Genomic DNA, 5,628 nt, shown 5'->3' with positions numbered 1-5,628 from the left:
GGCAGATCCTCTCCGTGCTGCAGGAGGACTGGCGGCAGGAGCAGCTTACCTTGGCAGTCGCTGAGGCTGCTCAGCCAGATCCAGCAGCCAGCCCGCCCGAGGACATGGCGGAGGCAGAGCGGAGACTGCTGATGCGACGGGAGGTGCGCAACCGCAGCGCCCGGCGAATGCGGCAGCGGCGTCGGCAGGAGCGGCTCGGCGTGAACGAGGTCGTCCCGGCTATCTTGGCACGCGCAGCGGCCAATGACGACGCGGCCGACGACGTAGCGGAGCCGACAGGGGAGGTCGAGGAGGAGGAGGTCAGCCCTCCAGAACCGCCAATCCCCCCGCGCAGCCGGGGATTGCCTCCCTCCCCACGCACGATGGAGATGCGGCGACTGCGGCGTAACTTTATGCAGCTCCAATACCGGGAAAGGCGTCGGGCCGGAGTGCTAGGAGCTGTTCCGCAGGGTCGCCAACGACGTGGGCGACTACCACCATCTGCAGCGGAAGTGGAGCGGCGTCGCATTAACCGGCGGCAGAGAGAGAGGCAGCGGCGGCTGGAGCAACGGCAAGCGGAGGTCGAGGCTCAGCCTCCCCCGCGGGACGAGCTGCCGAGCTCCCAGCTTGCCGAACGAAGAAGCAGCCTCACGGATGACGAGCGAGCTGCCGTAACATCGGCGAACGTGTCCGCGCGCTGACGCAGCTCTGTGATGATACGGTGAAACCTGCAAGGATTAGGACAAGGACAACGGTTACCGGAACATATTTAATGTTAAAAAGGCGGCAACGAAAACCTTTCACGAAAGGAAAAATAGTGAAAAAAAAAAAGTTTTTTGAATTCAAATAAATAAAGAGAAAGGCCCAAACGGGCGGAATTCCCGGCGGGGGGAAATCCGTTAGTGGTAACCCCCCGCCGGTAGGAGCGGGGTTCTTTCGGGAAACAATGGTCCTCAATAAAGAACTCTTGAAGAATTTAAAAAAAAAAAAAAAAAGAAGTGGAGCTTGCGGCTTAATTTGACTCAACACGGGAAAACTTACCAGGTCCGAACTTATTGAGGTAAGACAGATTGATAGCTCTTTCTCAAACTTAAGGGTAGTGGTGCATGGCCGTTCTTAGTTCGTGGAATGATTTGTCTGGTTAATTCCGATAACGAACGCGACTCAGTCAAGCTAACTAGAACGCTGTCAGTAGTGTGCCTCCGGGCGCACCTGACGTTAGGAGTGGCGGGTGTCCTCACGGGTGCCCGTCACTTAGTTTGCCCTGCTTAGCGGGACAACTTGTGTTTAGCAAGATGAGATTGAGCGATAACAGGTCCGTGATGCCCTTAGATGTTCTGGGCTGCACGCGTGCTACAATGTGAGCAGCAGCGTGTTCTCGCCTTATGGCGCCCCCATTCCGAGAGGAACGGGAAATCACCCAAATGCTCATTTAGTAGGGATTGGGGACTGCAATGGTCCCCATGAACCTGGAATTTCTAGTAAGTGCTAGTCATTAGCTAGCGCTGATTACGTCCCTGCCCTTTGTACACACCGCCCGTCGCTACTACCGATGGATTATTTAGTGAGGTCTCTGGAGGCACACCTTCCGCGATTCCTTCGTGAGTTGCAGTTGGCACGGCCGAAGTTGACCGAACTTGATGATTTAGAGGAAGTAAAAGTCGTAACAAGGTTTCCGTAGGTGAACCTGCGGAAGGATCATTAACGTGGTTATAATGAGTTATAACGAGGTTGGAGTGTTATGTTGGAGGTCGAGTGCGCTGCTTACCAAACTTTGAACGCGGTAACTTGCACTCGGCGCTGACATGCACGGCAAAACCTCAGTCTTGATATGTGCGGGGAGTTCCTTAAGGTTCTCTCTCCCGGAGATCGTCACTATCCGGGACGTACATTCATTTGTACCTGCATTTGCGTAAGCTTATGTAGAGAGCATATCAAGACGGGACGTGTTGTGTTGGTGGTCGAGTGCGTTGCATACCAAACTTTGAACGCGGTAACTTGTACTCGGCGCCTACACGCACTCCCTAACTGGTGCTTGGCCGTTCTTAACTATTGGTCTTGATATGTGCGGGGAGTTCCTTAAGGTTCTTCCTCCCGGAGATCGTCACTATCCGGGACGTACATTCATTTGTACCTGCATTAGCGCACGCTTTTGTAGAGAGCATATCAAGACGGGGAAAGGTTATGTTGGAGGTCGAGTGCGCTGCTTACCAAACTTTGAACGCGGTAACTTGCACTCGGCGCCGACATGGACACTTCCCTACTTACGGGTTAAGTTGTGAGTTATATTCAGTGTTTTATACACGTCTCGCAGAGAGACAGGTGATTGGCCGTTCTTAACTATTTGTCTTGATATGTGCGGGGAGTTCCTTAAGGTTCTTCCTCCCAGAGATCGTCACTATCTGGGACGTACATTAATTTGTACCTGCATTAGCGCACGCTTTTGTAGAGAGCATATCAAGACGTGAAGTGTTATGTTGGAGGTCGAGTGCGCTGCTTACCAAACTTTGAACGCGGTAACTTGTACTCGGCACCGACATGGACACTTCCAAACCCAAGGAATGAGTTGTGAGTTTTACTAAGAGAAACAGGTAATTGGCAGCGTTACCTATAATTCTTGATATGTGCGGGGAGTTCCTTAAGGTTCTTCCTCCCAGAGATCGTCACTATCTGGGACGTACATTAATTTGTACCTGCATTAGCGCACGCTTTTGTAGAGAGCATATCAAGACGTGAAGGGTTATGTTGGAGGTCGAGTGCGCTGCTTACCAAACTTTGAACGCGGTAACTTGTACTCGGCACCGACATGGACACTTCCAAACCCAAGGAATGAGTTGTGAGTTTTACTAAGAGAAATAGGTGATTGGCCGTTCTCACCTATAAGTCTTGATATGTGCGGGGAGTTCCTTAAGGTTCTTCCTCCCAGAGATCGTCACTATCTGGGACGTACATTAATTTGTACCTGCATTAGCGCACGCTTTTGTAGAGAGCATATCAAGACGTGAAGGGTTATGTTGGAGGTCGAGTGCGCTGCTTACCAAACTTTGAACGCGGTAACTTGTACTCGGCACCGACATGGACACTTCCAAACCCAAGGAATGAGTTGTGAGTTTTACTAAGAGAAACAGGTAATTGGCAGCGTTACCTATAATTCTTGATATGTGCGGGGAGTTCCTTAAGGTTCTTCCTCCCAGAGATCGTCACTATCTGGGACGTACATTAATTTGTACCTGCATTAGCGCACGCTTTTGTAGAGAGCATATCAAGACGTGAAGGGTTATGTTGGAGGTCGAGTGCGCTGCTTACCAAACTTTGAACGCGGTAACTTGTACTCGGCACCGACATGGACACTTCCAAACCCAAGGAATGAGTTGTGAGTTTTACTAAGAGAAACAGGTAATTGGCAGCGTTACCTATAATTCTTGATATGTGCGGGGAGTTCCTTAAGGTTCTTCCTCCCAGAGATCGTCACTATCTGGGACGTACATTAATTTGTACCTGCATTAGCGCACGCTTTTGTAGAGAGCATATCAAGACGTGAAGGGTTATGTTGGAGGTCGAGTGCGCTGCTTACCAAACTTTGAACGCGGTAACTTGTACTCGGCACCGACATGGACACTTCCAAACCCAAGGAATGAGTTGTGAGTTTTACTAAGAGAAACAGGTAATTGGCAGCGTTACCTATAATTCTTGATATGTGCGGGGAGTTCCTTAAGGTTCTTCCTCCCAGAGATCGTCACTATCTGGGACGTACATTAATTTGTACCTACATAGCGCACGCTTTTGTAGAGAGCATATCAAGACGTGAAGGGTTATGTTGGAGGTCGAGTGCGCTGCTTACCAAACTTTGAACGCGGTAACTTGTACTCGGCACCGACATGGACACTTCCAAACCCAAGGAATGAGTTATTGTGTTTTACTAGAGAAACAGGTGATTGGCCGTTCTTACCTATTTGTCTTGATATGTGCGGGGAGTTCCTTAAGGTTCTTCCTCCCAGAGATCGTCACTATCTGGGACGTACATTAATTTGTACCTACATTAGCGCACGCTTTTGTAGAGAGCATATCAAGACGTGAAGGGTTATGTTGGAGGTTGAGTGCGCTGCTTACCAAACTTTGAACGCGGTAACTTGTACTCGGCACCGACATGGACACTTCCAAACCCAAGGAATGAGTTGTGAGTTTTACTAAGAGCAACAGGTAATTGGCAGCGTTACCTATAATTCTTGATATGTGCGGGGAGTTCCTTAAGGTTCTTCCTCCCAGAGATCGTCACTATCTGGGACGTACATTAATTTGTACCTACATAGGCACACGCTTTTGTAGAGAGCATATCAAGACGTGAAGGGTTATGTTGGAGGTTGAGTGCGCTGCTTACCAAACTTTGAACGCGGTAACTTGTACTCGGCACCGACATGGACACTTCCAAACCCAAGGAATGAGTTGTGAGTTTTACTAAGAGCAACAGGTAATTGGCAGCGTTACCTATAATTCTTGATATGTGCGGGGAGTTCCTTAAGGTTCTTCCTCCCAGAGATCGTCACTATCTGGGACGTACATTAATTTGTACCTACATAGGCACACGCTTTTGTAGAGAGCATATCAAGACGTGAAGTGTTATGTTGGAGGTCGAGTGCGCTGCTTACCAAACTTTGAACGCGGTAACTTGTACTCGGCACCGACATGGACACTTCCAAACCCAAGGAATGAGTTGTGAGTTTTACTAAGAGAAATAGGTGATTGGCCGTTCTCACCTATAAGTCTTGATATGTGCGGGAAGTTCCTTAAGGTTCTTCCTCCCAGAGATCGTCACTATCTGGGACGTACATTAATTTGTACCTACATTAGCGCACGCTTTTGTAGAGAGCATATCAAGACACGGGACGTGTTGTGTTGGAGGTCGAGTGCGCTGCTTACCAAACTTTGAACGCGGTAACTTGTACTCGGCGCCGGCATGGACACGCCCAAACCCTAGTCTTGATGTGTGCGGGAAGTTCCTTAAGGTTCTTCCTCCCAGAGATCGTCACTATCTGGGACGTGCATTAATTTGTACCTACTCTAGCGCACGCTTTTGTAGAGAGCATATCAAGACGTCTCGTAAGAGACAACACTTGTACTTGTACAAGTTTGAGTAACCCATTGTTGCAGGTCGAGTGTGTTGCATACCAAACTTTGAACGCGGTTACGCCACTCGGCGCCGAAAGGCACTCTTTAAACCCTAGGCAGGGGATCACTCGGCTCATGGATCGATGAAGACCGCAGCTAAATGCGCGTCATAATGTGAACTGCAGGACACATGAACATTGATAAGTTGAACGCATATGGCGCATCGGACGTTTAATCCCGACCGATGCACACATTCTTGAGTGCCTACTAATTACCAAAGTCTCATTTAGTTAACTACAGTGGCCGTCCGCGAAGGTGCCCGGGTCATCCGACGCACTGGGCGGTCGCTGTGCATAATGACGTGCTTGGTCCCCGTCTGCGGGTCCTCGGGCGTTGAAAGTGGACACTCTCGAGCGTATGTTGGATGCGTTTCGTGTTGGTGGTGTTTGATGCGTAGGGTTTGTGGTGTGTGTCAAGCCGCATGGTTCGAACTAATGCTACGTCGTTCCCGATGGCCACCGGCAGTCTACTCTCCAGGCTAAA

General features: G+C 49.8%; 1 non-coding gene across 1 annotated transcript; it reads left to right on the top strand.

Moving 5' to 3' along the window:
• Positions 1–5,193: 5,193 nt before the first annotated feature.
• LOC121602860 lies at positions 5,194–5,351 on the top strand. Its single transcript, XR_006006521.1, has one exon. It is a non-coding gene; the product is annotated as a 5.8S ribosomal RNA (ribosomal RNA).
• Positions 5,352–5,628: the final 277 nt, after the last annotated feature.

Source organism: Anopheles merus, unplaced genomic scaffold, assembly GCF_017562075.2.
Source record: "Anopheles merus strain MAF unplaced genomic scaffold, AmerM5.1 LNR4000658, whole genome shotgun sequence".
NCBI classification, from domain to species: Eukaryota; Metazoa; Arthropoda; class Insecta; order Diptera; family Culicidae; genus Anopheles; species Anopheles merus.
Note: the sequence above shows the minus strand (reverse complement) of the source record. Positions and strands in the feature narration are given on the sequence as shown.